A 26,873-nucleotide genomic window follows, 5' to 3' on the forward strand; every position below is an offset into this window, starting at 1 on the left:
TGGGAAGAGACCACCACGCTCTGAGAAAGGGCAGGTAAGAGGCCACACCGAGGCAGGGAGCAGCAGGACAGACAGGAGTGGGGAGGAGCTGGCGGTGTGGGACCCTCCGAGGCTGTGCGGAGGAGGGCGCGTGGGCGCTTCGGCTTAGGGCTTTCTGTGGGATGAGGGGTAGGCAGACCACACAACCTACGTCAGGGGACAGGTCTGGGAGGTGGGGAGACCACCAGCAGGCAGGTGGAAGGGGAGGGGGACGAGCCCACACAGGCATGGGCGTGGGGACAGCTGTGGGGACAGGGAACAGAGCAGCGTGCAAAGGGGGCCACAAGGAGGACGTGGACAACCGGGTCAAAGCCACAGAGAGGACAGGATGAGCACCGAACGGCAGTCAGAGACTGGCCGGAAGGAAGCCACTGGCGCCCTTGCCAAGAGCAGGGTGGGACACAAGGCGGGAGCCAAAGAGGAAATGAATGCCTTAGAAGAAGATAAGCCAAAGTGGCAAAGGGCTAACATGTGCTAATTCTGAGCGGCGGCTGCAGAGGAAGGCTTTGCGAGTCTGTACTTTTCTGCATGTTTGATATAAGGATGAAAAGGAACGGAAGGCAGGGTGTGGGGAGGCAGAACTCTGCGAGGGAAGGGAGGCTGGTGGCATCAGAAGGGTCAGGGACAAAGGGGTTTGTCTGTCGGCTGAGACACCACAACCTTTGAATCTACAGGGAGGAAGGGCCGGCGAAGGGCAGTGGGAAGGGACACAGGAAGTGGGGATAAGTGATGGAGTAACGTCCCTGGGGAATTCACAGGGGCCGAATTTACCTCTGATGGAGGAGAAGTTCAGGGAGGGGCAGGACAGGGCGGTGGCCCTGCCTGAGAACCTCTGTCCTCTCTGTGAGCTGGAGGTGAGGTCATCTGCTGAGAGGAGGTGATGGAGGGCTTGGGGGAGCTTCGGGGGGCTCTGAGAAAATGCCCAACACCTAGAATATTACTGTAGGAGCTGGAAGAACTGAAGGATCATGCTGATGAGTTATGAGGGGATGATGGGACCAGCCGAGGCCGAACCAGACGTTCATCTCAGCCCCGCAGCCCGCGGGCACCTGGGGGAGGGAAGAGGGGAATGGGTGGATCCCTGGGAGACCAGGGTGGGAGTGACAGGACACGGCAGCTGAGCAAGGGCAGAGACTGAATCGTCCCCTCAAGGGATGAGACGTTTGAGAGGAAATGGTCAGTCACGGCGAGGGCCAGGCGCAGGGCACAGGGCACAGGCCGCAGAGTGCGGAGGTGAGGGGTCTGGGGTCACATCGGAAAGGCACATCCAGGCCGTGGGCCCAAAGGGAAGGAAGTGGCCACTGGAAGTGACGATCACCGACAGCACCTAGGATGGATGACACAGGACCGGAGGATGTGACTGTGACCAGATGCCAAGTCCTCGGCGGAGCTGGATGACAGCGACAAGACAGGCTGGTGAAATCTCTATCCGGACAGCACGTCTGCAAGAGAGCGAGGCCCAGGGGGACCCGCCTGCAGGCTTCCTGGGAGGCGGAGCTGCAGAACACGGGTCGAGTCCAGGGTGGCGGCACAGAGCCGTGCGGATGTCAGGGGGACAAAGGGCTGGAAACAAGGCGAGTGAGGTCAGTGGGCCTCAAAATTCAGGGCCAGTACAGGTGGATGCTCCAATTACCTGGCAAAGGCTTCCAACACTCACTGCCTTTAAGGTTTGGTCAGTAACTCTAACGTCAAATGCCACCGTGCCCCCTGCAACATCCAACCCCAAAGAGGCCTTGAAATCCCACCACGTAGTTGGGCCAGGGACCAGCGCCAGCTTGATTTAGGTCATCTGTGGATTCCGCATCCTGCTCTCCTCTCTCTCAACCTGACTGTGGCGGGGACGCAATGACGATGCAAACCTTCCCTCCACGGATAGTTTACGGATAATCACCAGCCAGCATCTCAATGCCAGCGGGGGCGTGGCGGCACAAGGCAGCGCGGACATTACACCTCACGAAGGCATCTTCTGCGGGTACAGCCAGTCCTTCTCCCCAGGCTGCTGCACGAAAACCAGCTCCGTTCTCATCAAAACGGGCCCTTTAACCCCGGTAATGGCCAGGCTTCCTTTGAACAACTACAGTTCCCAAGGTTTCAAAGTGCCAAGGTATAGCAGAAAATGCATGCACCCAGACAGCGGAAACGAGACATTATTCTACGAGTATTTACTGAGCCCCTCGTACACGCCAGGCACTGGTCTAGGCTCTGGGGAAACAACGGTGAAGCAGAAAAGGTCACGGAGCTTCCGGCCACCATAACCGTGAGTGGGGCCTGCGAGGCTGGAGATGCAGAGGTCCCGTGTGAATGTGGAGGCGGCAGAGCAGGGTGGGGGTGTTTCAGACAGAACGGACACCGGAGGCCAGGCGAGGCACAGCCATGTGCTTGGTGCCCTCATCTGGGTCGGCCAAAGCAAGGTCATAAAAGGAAAGCCGACTGACACCCCCCGGCACCCTGCCGTTTCGTAAAGACCCATATATTTTGTCTCCAGATGGATAATTTGAGAAACGGAGCAGTTTACTCGGTTTCCAGTGGCTGAGTCTGTGACAGAGTGAAATTGGCTGAAAGGCTCGGCCGCAAAGACACTCGCCTAGCAAAACTGCCTCTCAGTAAATATGTATTTGTTAGCATCAGTCAAGGCCCATTAAAACTCTCCAATGACAAACACTGCCAGGAATCCAAAGAAATGGCGTTGGGAAGTTATTTTATTTGTATGTTGTCATCACACGGCGTTTTAAAATGTGACTCTACATATAAAAAAAACTTTAAAAGTTAAAAACCCGAAATAACTGCTAATGAATCTTCGGTCTTTTCAAAGAATGGTTTCATCTGTGTTTATATAAACAAGACAGCTCGACCAAGCTGGAGCTGCGAGGACTCTTGCGGGTAAACGCTGTTCATTTTATACTGGCTGGAAAGAAACATCACTTCACATCTGAAACCCTTTAGAACACTTATTTTTTTTCCCCCTTCTAAACGTCAATATGCAGTTTTTAGAACTATACACATACACAATGACTAGAAAAGGAGACATCCAAATTTTTTCTGGATGACAAGATTAGTGGTGATTTTGTTCCATTACATGTCCCTGTATTTTCAAATTTTTTCAACCATGAACCTGTATCATTTTATAAGCAGAAAATGTAATTTTGAAAAAAACGAAATGCAATTTCTTCTTTTCAGAAAGGATATACAGTATGTTTAGTGTCTTGCTGTCATTGTTGTTATAACTCCAATCAGAAATTCCAACTACGAATATTTTACTTATACAGAGAAAGGCGATCCTTTGGAGAGAAATGATCATCAAAGTTAGGCAATCCAAAGACAGTGACCAGAGTTAGAACAAGCGCCTTAGACTCAGCTCAAATCCCAGCTTTCATACATCCCAGCTGTGCAACCTTAGGTAAGCTTCATAACTTCTCTGATCCAGTTTCTTCATCTGTAAAATGTCAGTTATGAGGACTAAGTGGCTGCCTGGGTGCTAAAGGGCGATTTGCCTGAAGGCATGCAGAGCCAGACACATGCATCAAAAAAACCCTCGGTTTTATTCCGCATCTTCCAAATGTGAGAAATGTACTCAAAGATAGTGGCTGATATCAAATAAATTAATTGGTAATTTGAAATATTTTCATTTGGAAACAAATGCAGATAAATTTTCGCAGTAAGAAACGAGACTTGAAAGGACTGTCCTGCCGATGGCTGGCCACATGCATCCTTGCTCCCGGACCTCCCGTGGGAAGAAGGGGAGGCAAACAATTGGAGGCCCAGCTGACAGGTCCTCAGAGTGATAGAACTGGCCTACGGTCGGCACTCAACAACGAGCAGCTCCTATTGGTGCCCCAGAGTAGGAATGTACGATTACATATCTCACAGCCTAGACGCGGCAGTGGGGCAGGCCTTTTCATTGCTGTGGATTGTTAAGTGCTCAGTTCCTTACTTGGGATGTCAATATATGCTAAACAGTCAACATGGCTCATCAAATCAGGAAATATACAAGGAATCTAAGAAGCTGGAAAGAAAGCAAAAAACGTAGAGTCTAACACGGATCTAACTTTCCTAATTTTGGTTGAAATCATTACCGCCATGTAATCAACTCCCACACATACAACGTGTTCACCGAAATCGATGAGTCTCCGATCCCCCCTTTCACTATTCAGGAACCAAATCGATGCGCTGGGGCTTCGGGTTGTTTGATTTGGAGAGAGGGAGAAGGAAAAAGGCTAGGAGAGGAAGAGGGGCTGACACTCGGGAAACGGTATTATAATTTGAATTCAGAGCACAGATACTCTTTATTCTTAGAAATTGCAAACTCGCCACTTCTATTGGGGATCAGGTCAGGACCCGACCCCAACTGGAAACCTGACAGATTCGGCTGCCCCTGGACAAGGGGGTGAGCGCTGGGGAGGGCAGAGGCCAACGCGGGATCACGGCAGTGCCTGGTTTCGATTCAAATGTTATCAGTCAACCAGCGGCACAACCCGTCCATCTAATTAACCGGCTCTTGAATTATTTATTATCTCCCTGAGTGAGAGAAAATTATTCTTTCTGGTTACCTGTTCTGCTCTAGGCTAGTCCAGAGAACTCCATGTCTGACAGCTTGATGGAACTCTCTGGTACCTGCCACCCTCTGGCCAAGGTAAACACATAAAGAAATCGCAAATGAAGTATTTCCGAAAAAAAGGGAGTACGGTAGCTAGCCTTCTAGAATGCAGATAACTCCCCAGATCCAAAGAAGCAGAGGAAGCTTCTTTAAAACACATGAGCTGGGGGGGGGGGGGCTGCACCCCTTTTTACTCTAAATTAGGTAAAGTTTCGTCTTCCCTTAACAACTGTCAACAACGTCAAGGCTCAATTCTCTACCACAGGTTAGACCCAGCAGACGAGACCCAGAATTCTGCAAAATCCTATCGCTCTCATGTGAAGGATTTTTGATCAGGAAATTCCTTGTCTGAATCCCTTAACAACTGTCAACAACTTCAAGGCTCAATTCTCTACCACAGGTTAGACCCACCAGACGAGACCCAGAATTCTGGGGCAGAGAAAGACAGGGTGCAAAATCCTATCGCTCTCACGTGAAGGATTTTTGATCAGGAAATTCCTTGTCTGAATTCCCTCTCTCACCCCCAAATTCCTAAATCAACCGACTCCTGGGCTTCTAACATGTTACACATACGGGGAAGCTTGGCGATCACCCGGGTCAGCTTTCTCACTTTTGAGATCTGGAGGGTGACAAGCCAGCCTCTTTCCTAAGGTGACGTGGTTAGAAACCTTCCTGCTCCCCAGAAGTCCCCTCTCCTCCTTGTAACAGGAGCCACTCTAGCTGCTTCGTTCTATTTTCAGATAAACCCTCTCACTCTAGAAACCACTTATACCGAACACCTTATCTCACCCACCCTGCAACTTCCTCCCGGTCTTCATTCCGGGTCATCTTCCACGGCACGCGTGCCCTCCAAGGCTCCCCAGAACCGTGCCTCAAGGAATTCATCTCAGGGTCCTTCCCTGTCACCCGGACTTGCTGGGCAGGGAGGGCTGTTAATGGTGGGAGACTGTGCACTGCGGTGCTCCTCCCAAATTGCTTGGCCTTCGCCATTCTGCCCACCACCTCTGACAGTGAAGACAGAGCGCTAACCCGCCCCGGAGGAGGAGGCCCCGAGAGTCTGGGGGACTCGCCACACCATGCAGTGTTGAGGGCCCCCCCCCTCCGTGTTCCTCCTCCGCCCTGCTCTCTGCTTCTCTTCCTGCTTCTCTTCAGAATCATTCCACCTCGCTTCCTGCACCATACCTGCTTTGCTGGGACACACCACAACAGCCCTCGACATGGGGGGCCCCCTGGAAGGACAGTGGGAAAGCTGGTGGCCCCTAGGGTGCTGGGGGCCTGGAGAGAGAGTGGTTTGCCCACCTGCAGGGGGGCTTCATGAGTCGAATGGGTCAGACCCCAGGAAACCCAAGGAGGAAACGCTGTCCTTGGCCCCTCTCTGTGTGACCTCCCTCTGCAGCCTCAGGCCTCATTCATCCCCATCCCTCCCCAGTCTCCCCAGCCTCCTGGCTTTTCTCCTGCCTTCTTCCACCTGGACCCCCATGACCTGGACCCTCCCCTCCCTGGCCTAGCCTCTCCCTACTTCCCCTTACAAGGCACCCTCATCCTCTTCCCACTGTCTCCAATTACGTCTAAATGCAGCCCACCACAGATGCTGACATTTTAAATGTTTAGTTGTTATAGTTACTTGACTAATTGCCGGGCGACCCAGCACTTCTCCGTCTCCCTGCGGACAAGAGAGGAGGGGACAGGGGAAGTAGGGGGATACGGTGTTGTCGCCGCCACTCCCCAGGCCCAGCACTCCGGCCAGGCCCTGGCAAGGGGGCCTCGCCCCGGGAACCAGCGGTCCCTCCGCCTCCGGCCAGTGGCCGGGGCACCGAGGGCGAAGCCCGGCCTCGGGACAGAAAGCAACAGAGGGTCTGACCTGCACGTGCACCGTGCCTGGCGTCCACACTCGCGACGTGGAGCGGGTGAGATGGCATTTTAGAGAAACTGGAGAAGGAGGTGGGCAGGGGCGCGTTTGAGGCAAAAGGAAAGAGTTAGAAGCCGCCGCCGGTTACTCACGTGCCAGATGGCGAAGAAGATGAGCGCAGCGCACAGCACCAGCGAGAGCATGTAGCAGAAAGCCGCGAAAGTGAAGGCCATGGCCGGCGGCCGGGCTGCCCGCACCCCGATCCCTCCGCACACACGGGCGCCCCTAGGAGGCCGATGCCCCCCTCCAGGACCGCGCTCCCTCCGGAGGGCAGAAAGGAGCCACGTCTGCACTCTCCCCGCGAGGCCAGGGGCTGGGAGGCAGCGCGCCAGGCGGAGAGGGACTGGAGGGTCTGGATGGGGACGGGATTCCCACAGGCTCCAGCGGCCCGGGACGCCAGGCCGCCCGCGCGGACAGTGCAAGGTGCTTCGCGCGTTGTTGGCGGGAACCGTCTCCAAATCGCAGAAACCAGATGGGCCGAGAACTCTTGCAGATTGGTGCCAACCAGCGAACCCCTCCGGACCGGCACGGCGAGGGGCGCTGGGACTCCGCCGCGGACCCGCGAGAAGCTCCCGCCTCCCAGAAGCCCGGGAAGAGCCCAGTGCTTTCTGCTCCTTAAGCCAAAGCGGGGAGGTGAGCGCGCGGCTCAGGACCCTCCCGCGCCACCGGCGCGCTAACGGACGGCGTCCAGCGAGGTGCCCAGGCGCACTCCGAGCTCCTCCCAAATCCCAGAGCCGGCAGCGACTTCTCCCCAGGTCTTCAGGTGGCCGGGAAGAGCCAGGTCCCCTCGGACCTGCGCCCCGGACGCGGCTTCCAGGGCTGCTGTGCGCCTCTAGGCGCGCCCAGCCCCAGCCCGCCGGCCTCGGTCACCCAAGTTCCCCGAAACTAGGGCTCGGACTCGGGTGGGCTCGGGCTCCAGCCCAGCGGGCCTGCTCCGACCCGGGCGGCTGCAGCGGCGGATTCCAAGGCGAAGAGCTGCTCGCTGCGGAGCTCGTTCCACCTGCTGCTGCCTGCGCCTCCGCTGCCACTGCGAGCGCTGAAGCGGCGCGCTCGGGGTCCCCTCCTTCTCGGCGCCCCACCCTCGGCTCCGGCGCCGAGGAGCACGCCCTCCCTGGCGGGCGGAGACTGCGGCGGCGGGGGCTGGAAAAGGTGGGCGGCGGGCGCCGCCGGATCGCCGTGGCCGCTGCAGTCGTGCGCGCCGGCCCCTGGGAGGAAACTTGGGGCCAGCAGCTCAGGTCGGCCGCGCTTTAGTGGGGCGCGAGAGGAAGGAGCAGGGACTCTTTAAACACGTGCGTCTGGAGGAGGTGGGAAGCTGCGGAAGGGTATGATGTGTACCTCGAGTCCAAAGGCGTCAGCCGCCCCTCCCGCTTCTCACAGGTTCACCAGAGTGGGAAATGTGGGGGCAGAGGGGGCTGGTCACGTGTTGGTAGGGGATACAGGACAGGCCCTTGGACCCCAGGATTGCTCGGGTGGGTTTTTCCAAACTGTAATCCCCACTAAAGCTCCGGGCTGCGTTTGCAGAGCTGCTCCCAGCCCCTGCAAAATTCTCCATTCGCATCTTTCCCTCCATCCTCCACCCTCCCCCGCCACCTGACCTTGGGATTGGGGAAACTAGACTCCGTGCACTATTCTGGGCTGAGGAGGCAGCAACCACGGTTCTGTGTTATTAGTGTTGGTCTAGTGTAACTGTCAAGAGCATGTGCTTTAGGAGTCAGACCCCTTGGTAGCGGCAAGTTTCTTAACCTCTTTAAACCTTGATTTCCTCATCTGAAAAATAGACACAAGAATACTACCAGTGCCCTTGAGATTAAATGAGAACATAAAGAACCTAGCACAGAGCCTGGCACTCGGCGCTCATTCTGTAAGTGACAGGGATTACTATCTGCGCACTTTGCCCCGGTGGGCCAGCTCTTGGAAATGCACCACTGTAAGGAGTTCTGATAGGCAGCGGAAGAGGTTACAAACGATCATTCCACAGAGAACGTGGGTTTCAGATAAATCAGTAAATCCGGAAAGTAAGGAGAAATATCCTGAAAAATGAGTGGCAAATCAGGGCGGAAAACTACAACCACATCATGGGTCACGGCACGTCTTTTGCACCCGGGCTCTCGCACAGAGTGGAACTAAATAAATTATCCGTTGATTCTAATCCTGGTCTGCTAGCTGCACTGTTCACAGGTGTGATTCCAATGGCTTTAGAACTGGACGGAATGAATTACAGAGAGCTAGTCGTACAACAGCCTAGTGACAGATCTAGAATCAGGTCTGCAGACTCCTAACTCAGGGCTATTTCCACTACACCCCAACATACATGCAGCTGTTTGGCTGCACCTCCAATCTGCAAACTTGACGCCTTTCAGTGGGAAGTGGGGAAACTAGAGAAAGTCCAGTGGCTATGGACAAAGTGGTCAACGGATCAGCGTTTAATTGCCTCCGAGTCCAGACTGGCTACGTACTCAGCGGTGCCAAGTGCAAAATGAAAATGTAGGGCTTCTTGTTAAAAAAAAAAAAAAATTATCAAAAATTTCAGGATAGCAACAGCAGAACATTAAATGAAGGGCGGGGCCCTTCTGAATACAAGACCTTGAGCAACTCTAGAGGCTGCACACCTGTGAATCCAGCCCTGCTCTGTTTATACTCTGTATCGCTTTCTCTTTTACTTAAATATGTCTTCTAGTATAAATTCTCACTAAAGAAAATTTGGAAAATACAGAAATGAAAAAGGTCGAACAAACACCATAATCTGCCACTCTCAGACATCACCGACACAATAGTAAGACGTCTCTAGCCTTGTGTTGTGCTTTTTATCTTATATCGATCATTTAATTATTGTGATTATACTGTATAAACTTTCATGAGACCAAAACAATAAGATAATCAAAGGAAAATTTGATAATTCAAATATTTTGATTTCTCTTAGGGCTGATCTGTTATTGTCTTTTCTTTCTGCTGGTTCTTGCTTGTGGATCCCTAACTCCTCATCGGTCTAGTAATTTTTATTGTATGTCAAACATTGTTTTTAAAAATTCTTTGCAGAAATTTGGAGTCTAAGATGGTGTTATGTTTCTTCAAGGAGGATTTTCCTATTCTTTGGCCAGGTGTCGGGGGAAAACAAGCCCTCTAGAATTATGTTAATCCAAATTCAGGGTTTGAGATTGTTCTGGGCTAACCAGATGAGTGTTTCCTGGTTCGCCCTCATTTCTGTGGAGCAATCCTTTTTGGATCCCAGGCCAAAACAGGTAGGTAAGCAAGTCCCAAGCCTTGGTGGTCCTTGGACTCTGACATTTGCTCCCAGTGCTACAAAACAGCAGAAGCACAGCCCAGCCTCTCAGCTACTTCCTCCAGATTAGCAAATGCCCCTAGGACAAAACCGGCCTCGAGTGCTACACTGACTTCTCTGGATTCCCAACCACTCTCAGAACTCGGCCCCAGTAATTCCTTACTCTCCTGTTAAGTCTTTGATGCTTTTAAGATGTTTTTTTACATATTATATAGCTTTTTAAATCATGTTTCAGTGGGAGGATTGGCCTGATTATCTAGCACAGCATTACCAGAGTTAGGAGTGTCGACATCAAAAGAAAATTTCAAACAAACAAACAAAAAATGAATCCATTATCCTACCACTCTGACTTTCAAGCCCCCATCCATGTCATAGCCTCTAGTGTTCTTCCCTTTCCCCAGCCCTGCTTTGTCTTGTTTTACCAGTTACCAGCCTCTTTAGGGACATGCGGCCATGTCTCTGAGGTCCTACGCCCTCTACGAGTCACTGATATGAAGCAGTGTAGGGGTTACCTCTCCTCCAGAACCCAGACCTCAGCCTCTTTCCGGTCTGCAGGATATTGTTTCCTGCTTCCCTCTGCTATTGGTAAAGCCGCTCTCTCTCCTCTCCCAGAATCTCTCCAAAACCAGAAAGAACCTTTGACTTCAAAGATCTTCTCCTCCCACCTCGCAAGTTATTTAGCCAATATTCATTAGTATGATGGCAGTGATTGTGATAATATTGAAAGATTTCTGTTATGACATGCCTGACATAAAATTTACCATTTCAACCATTAAGTGTTCAGTTCTGTGACATTAAGTATATTCACATTGTTGTACAACCGTCACCACCATCCATGTCCAGAAAGTTTTCATCTTCTATAACTGATACTTTCATCTTCTATAACTGATACTCCCCGTTTCCCCTTCCTCATCCCCTGGCGACCTCCATTCTACTTTCTTTATGAATTTAACTACTCTAGATATCTTACATATAAGTGGAATACCATTCTGTCTTATAATTCAACTCTTTACATGTCCATCTCCCTCTATAAACTGAAAAGTGCTTGAGATTAGAGACTCTTTCATCTTTTATTATTCATCTTTTAATCACAATTCCCCTTCCCAGTGTCTAGCATGTATAGGTGTCCAATAAATGCTCAAAGAATGGATGGTTGGATGGATGGATGGATGGATGGATGGATGGATGGATGGATGGATGGACAGATGAGTGGATAGATGTATGGATTATGGGTAGGTGAATGAATGGATGGATGGATGGATAGATGGATGGATGGGTGATGGATGAGTGGATGGATGGATGGACAGATGAATGAATGGATAGATAGATGGATGAGTTGGGGTAGATGTATGGATGGATGGATGGATGGATGGATGGATGATGGACAGATGAATGAATGAATGGATAGATGGATGAGTTGGGGTGGATGTATGTATGTATGTATGGATGGATGGATGGATGGATGGATGGATGGGTGGTGGATGGATGGATAGATGAATGGTTGCATGGTAGGGTGGGTGGATATATGGATGTATGGATAGATGAATGGATGGGTGAGTGGGTAGATGCAGTTGTCACAGTCTGGTATCATATTTGACTTAAACAAGCTTGCCCCACTAGATAACGAGCAAATGCAGATAAGGAACATGCCTACCTTTCACTTATTTACCTTAGAGCACTTACTACTCTGTAGGCACAATAAGCAGGGCACAACTCATACCTGGAAGGAGCTCAAAATCTAACAGAGTTGCACAGAGCCTGTGCAGATGTCATGGAGGCATCTAGCACAGGGCTTCCAACATCATTTGACAGACGTATTTTTCACTGAGTTGAATCAGATGACAAGCTAGTTGGAAGCTTTGGGTTTAAATTCCCACTTTCAAGCTGTGTTGACTTTACGCAGGTAACTCATCTCCCCACATCCTGCAGATGCGTATCAGTTCTGGCATGACAACCAGGTATAAGACAGCTTGGCCTGTGCAAGCAGGACACAGCAAACGCACAAGCCGCATTTTCACCAACAAGGTGGGGATAGGGGCTGGGGGCAGGGGAGGTCCTCTAAGCACAGAACTGACAATTTCAGGGAATCCTTGGGTTAGGGAGGCCGAGTAATGGGATACACCCTCCTGCTTGTGTCCCTAACTCGTCTTAATGTCATCTTCCCACTGAATACGACCTTCTGTGGAAATTAAGTGATTTCCCTATTATAAGCACTGGTAAACAGCCACCGTAAACAGATCGCAAACGATGAGCCTTTGTTAGGTGCACCCCATTTACTTCTGAACCCTGGCTCCTTCCACATCTGGAGATGTATCATCTATTTTAACAATACTGCTTAAGAGGCAGCTGTTGTGTCAGAGGAAATCATCTTACTCGGAAACTGCTGAGCTTTGGGGTCAGGAGCGGGGGTGGGGGTGGCGGGGGGAGCTTAATGGTACATGGTGGAGATCTGAAATGCCCACAGCCTCCCAACGGCAGGCCTAAAACCCAGCTCCCCTAATGACAGCCAGGACTGTCATTATTAACAACATGATAAGTCTGTGATGCCATTCTCCTTTCTCTGTTTGCTAATTCAGATAGGAAACTCGAGAGCCTGAGCTTCTCCATCAGAGGTGAGATATCGTCCCATTCTTCCACGTGCTGTGCACGGGTGCGCCCTTAATAACAATGTCAGGCTCCTGCGCAAAATCCGAGGCTACTAAGTTTAGCCCCACAGCTACTGAGTCTGTAAGTCACAAGATTAACATTGGACCTAATCTCTCCACGTCTGACTATTACTGCCATGATTGCCTTTCCTTCCTGTGCCCGCCCCCCAGGCCCTGACTCTACTGTTCCCTGGGAACCCATTTTCCTCTCCCTGTCCCCCACCCCTCTGTACTCTACCAGAATTTCAGTTTTTAGATGCTGTGTCACTTATTTTTCTCAGTTCATTTAAAGAATTCTGAAACCATTATGAAGATCTGAGTGTCGGTACACATACACACCCGCACATACTTGAAAAAAGCTTTCACATTTGAACAAAAAGAAGTTCTTGCAGCTTCATCTGAATGAATACCAGATGTCACATGATGACCCCCACCAGATGATGACAGCAACTGTTCATCTGTTCTGTGAAAGCAGTTTATAAATAGTGGTTATTAATAATCAATGTTGGTTGCTTACTGGGTGCCAGATCCTGGGTAAGCACTTGCCAGCACTACCTCCTTTGATGCCCGTAGCTTGCAAGGTGGGTATCATCATCTCCACTTTACCAGTGAGAACACTAAAACTCAGAGCGCTCAGGCACTTGCCTAAGATCACACAGTGCAGCAGGATTCATGCCCAGATGTATCTGACTCCGAACCCTGAGCTTTAAACGCCCCCTCACTGTACCCCAGAGGTAGAGGCCGAGGGAGGCTGGCTTCCTGGACAGAGATGAAAGGAACTTGGCAGCTAAGCCTCTGAGAGTAAAAACGGGCTGTTTTACAGTTCAGTGTCTAACATCTATAATAACAGAAGATCTCCAGTTGGGACGGTGCCAGCCTCTGTGTCTTGGTGTACGGGGCAAGGAGTGGATGCCAAGATAATTGGACCTGATTAGTCTGCGGTTTCTCCTGATGCTTTGAAATGGGCCTCCAAGAAGGCCTCCTCCCCTGTGAGACCAAGCTTCTCACATGCACTACTGATAAGGCCCAGAAGTACAGAGAATTTGGGTGACTTTGCGGAGGACACACAGCTAGTAAACGGAAGGATCAGGACACAAACCCAGACAATCTGACCCCAGAGCTGGCTCCCAAACCCCACACTTCACAAAGGGCCTGGATAGCGCCGCCGATCAGAAATGAGTTCACAGTTCGGAGACAACAGTGGCTGAGAGAGAGAGGGAACTTGACAGAACTGATGACCTTTCGACCTGGAAGAACACGTAGGATTTCAGGAAGTGAAGGGGTGCAGGGCGCCAACACGCACATTATTTCATTGATCACCGAACAAATCTGCTTGGCTATGAGTGAGATGGAAAGCATAATTAGAAAGGTAAGTTTGGAGGCCTTGGAATGCCAACCTGGATTTAATTAATTAATTAATAAAAACAAGGTCAAGAGAAGTTAGGGTCTACCTTTTCCAATCTGTCTCCCACATCATGTTTCTGTACATGTAACTTTAGAGAAGGAGCTGCTTCTGCAGCGAGACCACTGTAACTCTTCCAGGAAAACGTAATGCTCAAATGAAGCCCCAGGAATCCCACTGGGGTCCCGACATGGCTGTCACGAATTCAGGCAGGACCCATCACCTGGGAGGGGGAGGGCGGGGAAGGGGAGCCTCTGGGCACATATACACCCCATGCTCATGGATCAGAGGGAGGGCCGTCTCAGAGAGAGGGTAAGATATAGGGGTAAAACCACCCAAAGGAACCAAGAATCCAAAAATCTTTTCTAAGGTCATATGGTGGAATTTGGGCTTCAGTTATTTATCCATTCATTTGACAAACATTTATTCATGGTCTACCCTAGGCCAAGTACTTTGTTAGCATTTAAAAGCAAATATTCTGATATCCTGGTATTTCTCAAACATCTGAGCCCAGCAGAAGGTCTCTCTAGCAAGCCCCCACCTGGGAGGAGCTAGAAGGCCCTTCCGCTCCAGGGAGCCCCTTCCCAGGGGCTGGGCAGCTGTGTGCATGTTTTCTGGATTTGAAATCTTTTTTCCTCCCCAAAACTTAAGTCTGGGGCAGAAATATCACTTTAACCTATAGATCAGCCATCGGAGAGAAGTGTGCAAATGTTGACAAGTAACCCATGCAACAAGCAGCCCCGACCCAACCCTGTAAGAGTCAGCTTAGAAAAGGGGCTGCAGCCTGCAGCTTGTCCGAGAGAAAAATCACTTTTGCCTGCGCATAGAAAGGTATGTAACATATATTTCATTTAACCCCAGATATTCCATCTCATCTGAGGAAACTAAGCCATTATTTTGATTCAGAATGTACACGTATAATCAAGGGTTATACCTTCAAATGCCCTTGAACAGGAAGTGAGCATTCAATGACCTTCTGGGGCAGAGCCTGTGAATAGCAAAGGACCAATCATCTGCCCCTGAAAACTATTCAGTTGCCCTAATGTCCAGGCAAAGGTGAGACCAAAGCAGGTCCAAACTGAGGAAAGGAAGTTTTGTCTGGTACATTTGGGGATTTTCTGAACAGCGATCATTGTGCTCACTTAGCCACTTTTGTCTCCAGAGTCCAGGCCTTTAATCAACTCTCACAGTGATCTGGAAGGTTGATCCCTGTAAAATGGCTCAAAAAATCCTCTCCAGAGCCCAGGCCTTTAATCAACTCTCACAGTGACCTGGAAGGTTGATCCCTGTAAAATGGCTCAAATAAAAAAAAAAAAAGAAGAAGAAGAAAAGAAAAGAAAAAGTGGGTCAGGGAGAAGCTAGTGGCCTGGCCCGAGGCTTAATGCTAAATCGGCCTCGGTTTCCAGGGCCAGCCTTTACTCTCATAGTAGGTTCCAGAGCCTCGGAAGCCTGCCACCAAAATCCAAAATCTTTTTTTTTTTATCTCCTAGAATCAGCATCATCAAGTGAGAGGCTAAGAAACAAGTAAGTGTTGCCTAGTGCTGCCAGCAAAATGAAAGGGGCGCAGGAATGTCGCTGATTACTCGGGACGTGTTGGCAGATACCTCTGCTTGTCAAATTCCTCGTTGTCTGAATGGTTATTTACATCTGAATTAATTTGTACGGTGGGAGTTTCAAATACTATTATTTTTTAAGTAGCAACAAAGATCCTACCAGAAACTACACTGTTTCCAAAAGATTCCTCTCCATCTCTGATTTATTCACAGACATGAGACCCTGCCCTTCTTGTGCTTGGAGAGATCTAAATGGGAATTCTCTCTCTGACCCCATAACTGGCACCTGCCACCTTCCCGGCTCCTCCGGGACCCCAGGCCTGCTCCCCAGACCTCACGCCTCTGCGGTGTGGGGGCGCAAGGCAAGGAGGAACTGAACAGTCTTTAAGACGCGAAATGTGTGAAGGTGGTCAAAGGGTACAAAATTCAAGTTATAAGCAAGTCGTGGGGATGTAATGCACATCACGGCGCCATCGTTAACGATACTGTGTTGTATACTTGAAAGTTACTAGGAGAATAAATCTTGAAAGGTCTCATCGCAAGAAAAAAATCTATAACTATGTGAAGTGACTGATGTTAATGTGGTGATCATCTTGCAATATATACATATATTGAATAATTTGTTGCACACCTTAGACTAATATAATGTTATATGCGATTATATCAATAAAACTGGAAAAATAATTACAAAATAGAACTTGAAAGAAAGATACTGAGGAAAAATAAAAGGAAATATTACGCATTTTGAATTTTTCATTCATTCAACAAATATTCAGTGAGAACATACTATGCGTCAAGACTGTCACATTAGGTCTTGCGAGCACAGATATTTGAAGATGTATCACATCATCTTCACCCACCAGGAGCTCACGTTCAGTGGAAGAAACAAATACAGAAAATGGTAAACATTTAGGGGTGGAGTAGGACTGAGGTTGACATTTATATACTGAAACTCAAATAAGCAAAAATTATAAACATATTTTCCGTAACTATTTTTATCTTGTGTTCAATCCCCAATGACAACACACACACACACACACACACACACACACACACACACACACACACACACGAATGTTAAATTTTCTAATAAAAAAATAACTTGGCCTCTTTTAAGTTAGAAACATGTCTTCCAAGAAAATATTCACTCACTTTCCAAGTTAAAATTTTCTATCAGGTCTGCTTTCCCCTTGCAAAGCCGCTGGGGCTACACGCTCGCCTCCCTGTCAAGATGGTGTTGGGGTGCAGAGGGAAACTTCCTATCCTAATGGCATCCAGCATGAGCCTGTGGTCCACACACTGTCCCCTGCCCTCTAAAGACTGAGCCGTTTCTGGTCTTATCTGGACATTGATGTCCTACCCCAGTGTGCACTGCTCTGGCTGACCCCTCCCAGTGTTCCGGGGCGCTGTGCTTGCCCCCGGGGCTGAAGTGCCAGCCTCTGGCCCTCCTCCATGGCCTCCCTTGTCCCGATGCCTACATCCCTCTGTCACCGGCTCTTTCAGCGTACTGGCATTCTCACGGCCCGTGTACGTTCCTGACCCCTCTGGCAGCACGCCTGGGGCTGGGCGACCGGGAGCCCCACCCGAAGCGCCGGCACTGCCCCCTGCTCTGCACCGTACATGCTTCCTGGGGCCGCCATAGCCAAGTGCCACAAAGTGGTAGGGGGAGGGGGAGCTTAAAACAACGGAGATTTATTCTCTCCCAGTTCTGGAACCTAGGAGTCGGATCGAGGTGTCAGGAGGGCCATGTCCCCTCCAAGTCTCTAGAGGAGGGTCCCTCGCTGCCTCCATCAGTTTCCAGTAGCTCTCGGCGTCCCTCGGCTTGTGGTGGCACAAGACCAGTCTTTGCCTCCGTCTTCACGTGGCCTTCTGCCTTTTGTCTCTGTGTCCTCTCCTCTTCTTACAAGGACAGCAGTTATTGGACGTAGGGCCCACCCTCAGTCCAGGATGATCTCATCTTGAGATCTTTAATTAATTACATCTGCGAAGTCCCTATTCCCAAATTAGGTCATATTCTGGGGTTCTAGGCGAACACAAATTTGGGTGGGGCTGGGCGCTACTCGACCCACTATTCAAGATGCTGTCACAATGGCGGGCAAATTCGGACTTTCTCTAAGAGGTTCACAGCCTCCCGGGGAAGCAGAGGATTAGCCCCAAAGTTCCCAGGGTCCTCAGGTCACCTGAGTGTTACTAGGTCCCACAGGGAGAACCAGATCGTTCACATATAAACTTCCCTCACCACCTGTAAGGAAAACTCTGCTGTTTCCACTCACCTCACACGCAATACTCTGCATCCTGTGGGCACGTCCCATCGCCAAATGCTCGGGACCGGGGGAGATGGGAGAATGGCAGGGACTTCCATACATGAAGCAAGTCTGCGACACCGGCTGGGTTATCCTACAATTTAACTCAGTCCTGACACGATCTACCTGGAGATCGTGTCAGATCTCATAAGACATGCCCCACTTCAGGTGTCAGTCACAAGTGCAGGTCGTAGCCTGTGCTTGTGACCACCTGGCTATAAGTCAAAGGCTCCCTCGACCCTGCTCCTCAGCTTGGATTAACTTGCTAGAGCAGCTACAGGAAACCAGTTGTTCATAGGTTACTGGTTTGTTATCAAGGATAATCAAGGAAACCAAGGCCCTGAGCACAGGAGCTTCTGTCCGGTGGAGTTTGGAGGACGCCACCCTCCCGGAACGTAGCTGAGTTCTGGTCTGCTGACTTGGAAGATCTCTGAATTTCCTCCTTTTGGATTTTTCTGGAGGCCTCACTACATAGGCATGATGGATTACATCATCAGCTATTGATGGCGGACCTCAACCTCCAGCCCCTCTCCCACCACCAGGGGTGGGGACGGGGCACTGAAAATTCCAGTCCACTAATGCTAATCGGTTCGCCTGACAACTGACCCCCATCCTTAGGTTACCTGTCGGCTTTCCCAAAGTCACCCCCTTAACACAGACTCACGTGTGGTTGAAAAGGGTTTGTTATAAACAAGACATCCATTTCACCTTTATGGCTCAGAAGCTCTCTCAGGAACTAAAGATGAAAAGGCAAATATAACAAAAAAAGCTGCCATTACTCTTATCATTCAGGAAGTACCAAAGGTTTGAGGTGCTGTGAGCCAGGAACTGTGGATGAAGACCAAACGTCACACCACCCATTTCTCCACCGTCCCGTGAGCCACTGATTCGGTGTGGGTGCAGCCGCCAGGCAAACGGAAACTGGGGACTTGTAGGAATGAGAGACCTGCGCTTTGGCTTAACTTCGCCAGGTACTGCCTGGAACACACAGCGTGGAGGCCGTGGCAGCACATACGTGGTCCCCTGCAGGCACCACGTCGGCATCACGCCCGGCATATGGCGGATGCTCATTACATATGTGAGAATGACTGTGGGGGTCTGAAAGGCTTCGTCATAGAGGTGACATTGAATCAGGCCGTGAAAAATAAATGAGTAGGATTTTGACTGAGGCGAATGGGCAAGAAAGGAATGAATCATAAGCAAAGAGCCAAAGAGCAGAGGCATGGAGGCAGGAAAGTGGAGCGCGGTGTCTTCAGGGATGGGGAGGAGGCCGGCCGGGTAAGCGGCAGACACTGCCACAGAGCCGGAATCCTTGACGGGAAGGAGGTGGAGGGAGGTGACACGGGCTGAAGACAGTGCGCTTCCGGCACGGCTCACGCAAACTCACGTGCCGGATGTCAGGGGGAGCTAGCGTAGCTGGGGGGTCTTCCCCGACCTTTCGAGACTGTCGTCTGCAGATGTAGCTGTGTCCTTTCCTTTCCTAAACACGTCCCTTGGTCCTATCCTCGTGGACTTCATGCCAGGCTAACCCGCGTTGACCTTGCTGAGATTCCCATGTCCTTATCTTACACTGAACTGAGGAACACACCACACAGTCAACGGGGCCACAAACTAGGAATATTCCAAAGAAACGAATTTCACTACCAAGAAATGCTTCGTTTTTTTTTTTTTTTTCAAAATGGCCACTGCAAATCAAAATGCCGAATCATGTAGCCAAAAAAGAAAAAACAAAAATCAAACGGTAAGTACGTCTGTTCATCGCATGCAAGTTGTGCGGTCCTGATGGCTGCGATGTGAATATTTTTCCCAGTCTTTGTTCCAGGACAAAAAGGATCAGCTTCCCAAAAAGGAAGGGTCGACGTCAGCGCTTTTTCTCTGCCTTTTAACGAAACACTGTCTGTCCTGGAATAAAGGGCTTGTGATAGAACCAGATATTTTTTTCTAGTCCCCAAAGAACACTTAAATCCAGTTTGCTCACGATCAGGAATACCCTGCGTCGCCAATATCACCAGGCATAACGCTATCTCTGGTCCCCCATTAACCCTACAGACATTAAGGAGAAATCAGACGTGCAGTGTTTATGGGGATCGTGTGCCTCTGTGCAATAGAAACTCTGCTCTGTAAACCTTTCTTTTAAAGGAGAGAATTGGACACAAACGAAGCTGGAAATTAGAATAAAATAGCTTTTAAAACATTGATGACGATGGTCATGTCAGCAATGACAGTGTACGAAAGCCTTGTTTTAATTGTCCATAAAGATCTTGAAGAACTACACGGTCTGCGGAATCGTATCCTAGGGAAGGGTTATGAGTGAGGGTGACGCAGTCACGAGGGAGTGGGGGGCCCGGCAGGCGCAGAGAGCCGGGGGACGGCTCGGACGGCGCGCATATCGGAGCAGGCCGTCCTAATACCAGTTCGTGCCCCGCTTTTGCTTTTACAGAGGCCTTCAAATTGAACCCTTCTTCTCCATTCCCATTGCCACTGCCTTAAATCCAAGTTCCATTACATCAAAAGTAGACCGTCGCCATCACCTCTCATTTCGGGGTTTTTCTTTAACCGAAGAATACAACAAAATGTATTCAAGAGATTTTTCCAAATTCAGATTTCTTGGACTCCGCATCAGACCTCCCGAATCTCACTCTCCGATGGTGGGGGTCCCAGCCCGAGCACTTTGAAGTGCTCCACAGGTGCTTCTGCAGTATATCTCTGATTCTGAATCACCAAATCAAACGACCTGCTCTCTAAACTCACCTGCACCATTGCAGATCGTCCTCCAGTTAGCCTGCCCAGAGCATCTTTGTTGATATCCAAAGTCACCAGAAGTTCCCAACTACAAACCGGATTGTTCACAGTTGGCTCGCGCTCGCTGAGCCCCAAACGCTATTCAGATGCGACCCCTCGCTCTTCTGCAGCTCGGCCGCTCCGGTCCAGTGTGGCTGGCATTTCTGCCCTTGAGCTGGGACTCACCTCATCCCCTTACCTGGCACGTCCCCACCGCCCCAACGCACATCATCGACCACTCCCGAACAGACACTCACGCTTCTCCAAGACTCACCTCAAGTCCTCCCTCCAGAAAGCGTCCTTGGTCACTCATGACTGTCCACTGCCAGAAAGCTTCTCTCTGTCCTCCGAATGCCCGCAGCTCCTGGTGTGTACCTAGGGAAGGTAAGTACATAGTAGGATGGAGCGGGGAGCACCTAGGAGCATAGACTCAAGTGACCCAGAGCAATTTCTTTAAAGTTTAATGTTTCTCGAAACGTCTGTACGTGAGTTTTGAACTCTCCACCATCTATTCACGGAGACCGCCGATCCCGTCCCGTTTATTGTTATCCCTGCCACTGGCTATGGACACCGGTGATACATCAGTTGAAGCCACATGACTGAGTAACACAGAGAGAAAGGCCTCAGCAACACTGTTTGAAACAACAAAATAAAGAAAGAAAGTTGGTTTTTGTGTCCGCCGCATCATCAGGCGTGGCGCGGGCACACGGCGGCCCCAGCCGGGAGCCTAGAGCCCTGCCCATCTCAGCACGCAGGAAAACAAGGCCTCTGGGCCGCCTCCTGGTTCCTGCGCATGTCATCGGGGTCCCTTACCCGAAGCTCAACAGGCTTCTCAAAATGACATCCAAAACGCTCCCCCTCTCCAAGAGGAATCAGGGGAATAAACTTTCATTTCATGACTTTCATACGTAAGAAGTAAATTTTACAGTGACTCATCCAGGTATGCTGCATTCCAGAGAGTTCAATATCCATCATGACTAATTCAGATTAAAAACCAGTCGGTAGCGACGACAGGGTGAAAAAAGTATATGTTCTGTTCTTTTCTATTATTATGTAGCATGTTTGTCACCACCAAACCAGATGAAAGACAAGCCTGGCCACATCTGTCTCTACGTGTATTTTAGAGGCAAATACAAATGCGTACCTCTAAAACTTTATGTTAATACCCTAATACACTTTAAGGTCAGGCCACCTGTGGCTATCTGTCAACTATCAAGAGCAGTTAAAAGAAATGAATAAGCCCGGGAACAACTAGAGGAGGCACAAAGAGACGGAATCAGGAAACCCCAGGCCCTCAGCATGTCCCAGCCAAAAGCCACATGTACGTTAACCTCATGAATGAAAATGTATAGGTCACCGAGAGGAGAACCAGCCTCCCCAAGTCCTCCCACATCCCCTCTGCCCAGTTACTGCTGCCAGTCTTCATTCCTGTGTTGTTCACACCCGCCCCATCATCAGTCTGGATAAACGAGCACTGTTATAAGCTGGCACGTCCAGTCTGATTCCAACGATGACAAAAGGCACCCAGGACGTGCAGCTCCAGCTACCTCCTCTCCAGGTTTCCAAGTCCTCCTTGTCCCATTGTAATCTGGATATGAACAGTATGTCTCTCAAATTCTAGGCTTACGACTGACTCAAATGTTATCCCTAAAGAACCTTAGCAAAGCAGAAGAGCTGAATAGGACCTGAAAAATCATCTTCCAAGAAAAGAAAAATGATGCCTGTCGCCTCTGAAAAGCCAACCGGTCAATAACAAAATCATGGGCTCATAAAAACAACAATTCTTTTTTTCTCCTGATGCAAACCACAGTACTGTTTTCTAGAGTAGAACAATTTACTTCCCTGATCTCTTCGCATTAGGAGGTAATCGACATGCTTTGGGCTTCTCGTGGTCTCAAGGGCAATGAGTATTTTGTTATGTGTCTGATTATTATATGCACCAATTAGTCAAAATGTAAAGTCAGATTAACTAGCAGATAGTAGAGACCAGTGAGCATCGGAGACAAAAGTAAAGGGTTTCTGAACAAGACGTAGAGGGAATAAAAGAGCTGGAGCAATGATTTCCAATCTTTTCCCCGTGAAGATGCCTTTTTTGTTTCAAGAAATTTGAGGGCTCCGGTTAAAGGTGACAGACCAAACACACTCATCAGCCTCTGCTCCCTCAAAAAAAAACTCATAAAAATGGAAAAGAGACTCGCGCTAAGTACGGCTAAACCCCTCGATCAAAGTGGACAGGATAAAGATAACACAATAATGGAAACCGCAGAGTAGATGGATGAGTAGCCGACCTACGGAAGCTGGTTCTAAAACCCGCTCTAGGCACCTTCGGGAACGGAGATGAAGTGGGGGCTGAACACAGGCACCTGACCGAAAGTCTGTGGAAGGTCAGTTAGTCTCCTGCCGCCTGGTTCCCTCAGCATTGCCTGGGCCAAAGACCAGAGGCTCACTCTCCAGAAGGGACAAAAAAAGCAGGACACTGGGCACGGCTGAGGGTAGGGACAGCAATAAAGGCTCCGACATTTTCTTCTCCCGATAGCTTTGTTTTTCTCCTTCTATCACCACAGAGCAGTTTGGGCGAAAAGAAAACAAACAAACGATATACGAGGTTTTATTATTTCATGCAAACGGACTTCAGAGTATGATATAGAGACGAACGAAAGAATCTCTGAGTTAATTAAAATGAACAGAAGAAAAAAACCAGGCCAGGCGAGGGCTGTGTTTTCACCCGTGGTCTGGACGAGGGAGAGAGTGGACGAGGGAGCGAAGAAAAGGTGAGCTGGATAAAGGGAGACCTTGGCGGCGTGAGCGAAACAGATGAAAACCGAGCGCTGCGTCCATTCGCGCGGTCACGGAGCTCCCAGGGCGTGCCGGGCTCTGCTCAGGAAAATAAAGCCATCCCTGCCTCGTGGAGAACATAGCTCAGTGCGGAAAACAAAGCAGCAGATGAGCGATAAATGCCGTGACCGAAGCAGGGACTGGTCTGAACGACACAGCGCTAGGCTCGGGGGGCTCAGAAAAGCTTTCTCAGGGGGAGCAACACTAGCCACAGACTCCAGAAAGGAGGAGGCGTTAGCCTGACCTAGCGGGGTGGGGAGGGAGGGAGGAAGCAAGGGGCACAAAGCCGCAGGCTGGGGAACAGCGTGCGGAGGCCCAGGGGACGCGTGAAGTGCACAGGACGCCAGACTGGAAAGGCCTGGAACAGGGAGTGCGAGGAGGGCCGTGCGGGGCCCACACTCCCCGCTCCCCACGGCCAAAGCCCACTGGACAGGCCCAGAAAACGGTGCGCCTTCTCCTTCGGAGCAGAGCCTCGCCGTCCACACGCTGTGCCCTGCACTCCCGCAACAGGAGCACACTTGGTTGCAGGTGTGACACGGGCTGGGAGGTACGGCTGTGACGTGACGGTGACTCAGGGTATGCAGCTGGACAATAAAAGCTGAAGCCACAATTACAAGAGTTGTTTTCGTGCAGGAAGAAAACATTTGCAGTGAGCCGACTCCACGCACATGTGTACACACGCACGTGCGCACGCACACACACGCGCACACACACGCACACACTTGGGTCTACTGCTCCTGGAAACTCCCCCATTATATATGGAGAGGAGCCTCCAAGCATTGCAAAATCATTTTGGGGAACGGTTACCAGTTTTATAGCCTGCCTGTTCTTACTGAGAAAAACCTCTCATAAATTGGATCGACTGGACTTTTCATTTCCAAATCTGCTCACACAGAGCCCGGGGGGCATCTGTAACGTGAGACTTATGAGGACCAGGATGTGGTGGGCGACGTCCGCCCACCGCTTGTTTAGTTCTAAACCACCCACCCCGCCTTCCTGTCCAGCACCGCGGCTGCTGCAGGCTCTCCTAGCCAGAGACCTGTCATGAACCAATTGAGCCATATCTATCCACATATTGTCACGCATTTGTTTCAGCTATAATGACTCCCACTGGTAGACAGAGGCATCCTGGTGTAGATCAGAGCAGGCCATCCCACCCAGGTACACGGCCCAGGCAGCAGATGGAGTGCAGTGAGGTGGCACTGCCATCTGCCGCTTAAAAGGAAGGGCCTGAGGCTCGATATCCACCCCCACCCCACCACCCCCGTCCATTAACTCCAGATTTCCCAGAGCAAAGCAAGTGGTCAGAATCTCCATTCCATCCTGTTCAGCCCCTCTGGTCATGTGGGTCAGTTTTGTGATTTCTTACCCTCTTCCAACTAGCCCTTGACATTCACTGTGGCCTGACCGCACCAGGATAAAAACACTGGGTTGTCAGGGACTGGGGTCGGGAGTGGGAAGCAGAGGAAATCTATACTGTGATTTGTCTTGAAGTCTCTATAAGCCCTGGTTACGGCCTTCTGTCCAGAGATGGTCCTGATAGAAATAATAATGGATTATTTTCCTAAAAATAATTAATGTTATGGTTAAAGCTAAATGGTTCTCTATTTTTGTCATCTTAGAAAATCAGAGATACATTTCAAACTGGTAGACTGTTTCTTCTACCCCTTTGTGCCACCGGTGCCTTGCACATAGCAGGCATTTATAGATGTTTACTGATGCTGGATGACAGATAATCAGTACCAGAGTCTGCATGTTTAGAAAAGGAAGTTTCAATAAACCAAAGATCTAGAAGCACAAGCATGGGCTAACCCATACAGGGCTCACCTCACCATGTGACTGCTCGAGGGAGCCCACTCTATCAAATCAAACATAAATATGACACACATCCCATGGACTCTTTCAATTTGGGGACCTATTCTTCTCCAGGATCCCACCTGGAGGTCCCCTGGAAAAACATACATTCATCTATAGGTTTTGTTTGAGATTCCTTCCTCTCTGTGGGAAGATATTTGGAGGCATCGCGCAGTAGCAGAGACTTAGGGAGACCAGATGGCTGGTAAGTGAGAGGCTATTCTCAATCCAGGGGCAACAGGAAAGCTGGAAGCCAGAGCCCAAATTTAGTTTGAAACCTGGTACCCAACAGTGTAAAGTTAGAAACTCCCTTGAACCATCTGGCTCTTTTAAACAAATACCTGTCTATCCAATCCCAGAGTGGAAAGAGACCTCAAAGTCTAGCTCCGTTTCCAGACACAACATCTGTGCCATCCATAACGCCGAGCAGCCACAGGAGGTGCTCATCATGGGCTAGCGGACTGAGCCGGCATAAATGGCTGCCAATCTTAAGGATCTTAAAATTCTTTGCAATCTTTCTGATGACACGACTCTTTCAAAGACTCTTCTCTTCCCTCCACCAAGTCCTTTCTCATTACCCTACCTGAGGTTAGAGCACATACACGCAAACACGCAAAGCATGCATCCCTACGTAAAACGTGTCAATGTAACACTGCCCTTCTGCCAACCCACCAATAACGGTCTCCCCTTCTCACTGACATTGACCTCTTATCTTTCTATCGTCTCTCTCCCTCTCGGACAGGGATACGATTTATCCGTAACAGACAGGGATACAATTTATCCGTAACCCCTAAAAATCAACATTTCACACACCTCTGTGAAGTCACTATCCCTAAGTATTATGACATATGCTGTGATCCAGACAAATCAATGCTGTCACTCACCCAAACCCCCCATTTCCAACCATCACATGGCCTTAAGCCACAACACGTAGGCTTCCCGTGTGCTAACCATACCTTGATCTACCACCTTGACCAGAGGTGGCCTAACCTGACCAACTTCTTCAGCCCTTGGAAACAGAAGTGAAGAAGACAGTCTGGAGTGGGAGGGTTGGCAGTAAAACCACAGGAAAGGAGAGGGACATAGGACCGCCCTTAATTGTTCCTCGTCTCTCCTACCCAAAATCCCCGTTAAGGGATAAATGAGGTCATGTGCAAACATGCTCAGTAAACTGTTAAAGCCCTCCACAAATGTTGAGCAACTCCACATTGCTCTGAATTTCTTTTACGCACACACCAAACGCTTAATTAGCATAGAATTATCATTAGGCAGGGTTCCCTCAAATGAGCTCCACCCCCACGACACAGCGGTTTAGTCTCAATTTTAGCGCTGTCTTCGACCCCACCTTCTCCCTTGCCCTTCACGTTGTCAGGCACGAGTTTCCATTCACTCTTCTTTCAGAAAGGCCTTCGAGCCATTCTTTTTATCTATTCTCTTTTGCCCTGAACTTAGTTAGCCCAGCCCTGAGTCACCTTCATGCTGAGGTATGACTCTCTCTCTCTTACTCAAGGATCTGCCCACTCTGGGTCAGTTGGGTCCTCCAAGAAGCAGGTGCCAAGACAGGATCAGTCATGCAAGACGTTGGATGTGAGGGATGCCTGCGAAGGACAGAGGGAGGAGGCGGGCAGAGTCTTGGACCACAGCGCACTTCTGAGAAAGTCTCAGCTGACCGATGGGT

General features: G+C 49.9%; 1 long non-coding RNA gene across 1 annotated transcript in view; it reads right to left on the bottom strand.

Annotated features, from left to right (window-relative positions):
- The window catches only part of LOC107195954, a 126,525-nt gene that overhangs the window by 32,456 nt on the left and 67,196 nt on the right, over positions 1-26,873 (bottom strand). The window contains exon 4 of the long non-coding RNA XR_001517266.2: positions 20,781-20,881. This is a non-coding gene — a long non-coding RNA (uncharacterized LOC107195954). The remainder of the gene's footprint in view (positions 1-20,780; positions 20,882-26,873) is intronic.

Source organism: Pteropus alecto, unplaced genomic scaffold (genome assembly GCF_000325575.1).
Source record: "Pteropus alecto unplaced genomic scaffold, ASM32557v1 scaffold65, whole genome shotgun sequence".
NCBI classification, from domain to species: domain Eukaryota; kingdom Metazoa; phylum Chordata; class Mammalia; order Chiroptera; family Pteropodidae; genus Pteropus; species Pteropus alecto.